Consider the following 1,800-nt stretch of genomic DNA (forward strand, 5'->3'; position numbering starts at 1 on the left):
TTTCATGATGTCCAGCAGACTAAACATGGTTTACAAATGACATTTAATTCATTAACTTCCACTTTGTTCTACATCATAAAATAAAATAATGGTCCCACTTTATATTAAGTGGCTACTATGTACTAACATTGAAATTAATAATTTGATACAATGGACTTATTGTGTACATATATGTTTTTACATTGTACTTATATTTTAAAAATACCTGCTTGTAATTACAGCTCTAATTAATGTATGTAATTACATTTGTAATTACACTGTTGACCCTTCCATTATACCTTAACCCACCCTTAAACCTACCCATACCAGCCCACCTGTCCCTAACCTTACCAGTATCACACCTCAATAGCAGTAGTGTTTTACAATAAAATATGAACACAATAAGTACATTGTACTTATTTTTCTATGTAAGTACATAGTACTTAAAGCCACTTAATATAAAGTGGGACCAAAATAATATTTTTAAACCTTTATTTTACTCACTTCTGATCGAAGAAGTCAATTATTTGGGCAAGAGTTGTAAGGTACGCTTTCTGGTCCTTCACACTTTCTGTCCAATGAAGAAGCAGAAAGTGCAGCAGGAGTCCACTCAGAAACACAATGAACTTCTAAAGAGATCAAACACACACATATATAAAACACAACTATATGTTACTGACACATAAATGAATCGACAGTCCTCTGCCTTCACTTGATCAATATCAGATGACAAAATACAAATTAAGAATTAATATCAATTTAAACGACTACCTTTAACACATATAAAATTATATTCAAGGTGATCATATTAAGTATTACGAATATGAATATTACTGACCATTGATGCTGAAGATTCAGGGTTGATGTGTGAGTCTTCTTCAGATGCAAGAGTGAAGATGTAAGTGAGGTATGATGCTTTTTATACTATTTATAGTCATGGACGTTTGACCACCTGGACGTTTGATCCCCCACCTCACCCCCCACCCCCCAATGCCAATTGGCCGAAAACACAGACAGACTTTGAGGGCACATCAGCTGAGTTTGCCAGCTTACAAAGGAATGCCTTCACATATATTGTAAACAACATAGGCCTAATGTGGACATTATTAACCCTTTATATTTGCATTATACACGGCGATTATATATTTAAAACAGTAATATCCTATACTAAACCTAAACCAATCTTGACAAACTATATATCATTTGAAAGATCACAATATCTAGTTTTCATATTTGGTGACTGGTTTTCAAAATACATTACAGAGGAGCCGTAATTTATCAATATGCAACAAGAATATTTTCATACTCCTAAGGCGTGTTCAGACCTTTATTTTGAAATATGATGAACATGAAAAATCATGAAAGAATGGTAGAAACCTTAGTTTGTTTTCATGCCAAGAGTTCAAAAGATGGCATCCATTCCATTGTTTTAGAAAAAAAGGTCTGAAAATTATGTAAATATAAAGAAATAAATTATAGATTCACCATTTATGATGTGGCAGCGAGCTATAATGAGCTATAATGCACATACATGTTTTTTGTGTGTTTCTTAGAGGTTGAATTCATTTTAAAATCTTCCAAACTTTTGCCAAACCATCCTATACTTCTGAATAGGATGTCTATTGTATGAAAATTGTATAAATAATGGTTCAGTTCACTCACCTTATATGGGCAGTAATGTCAACTAGTGAAAAAGTTTGGTACTGCGCCCAAACAAAATCTCACTGAAAGCTTCTTTTTTTTTTGAGATATCAACTTAAAATTTGAAACAACTAGTTCAGACTTTTGCCTTAGATTTTTTTTGCAGTTTTAGAGTCATCC

The sequence above is a fragment of the Phoxinus phoxinus genome (genome assembly GCF_949152265.1).
Source record: "Phoxinus phoxinus genome assembly, chromosome: 4".
In the NCBI taxonomy this organism is placed as follows: domain Eukaryota; kingdom Metazoa; phylum Chordata; class Actinopteri; order Cypriniformes; family Leuciscidae; genus Phoxinus; species Phoxinus phoxinus.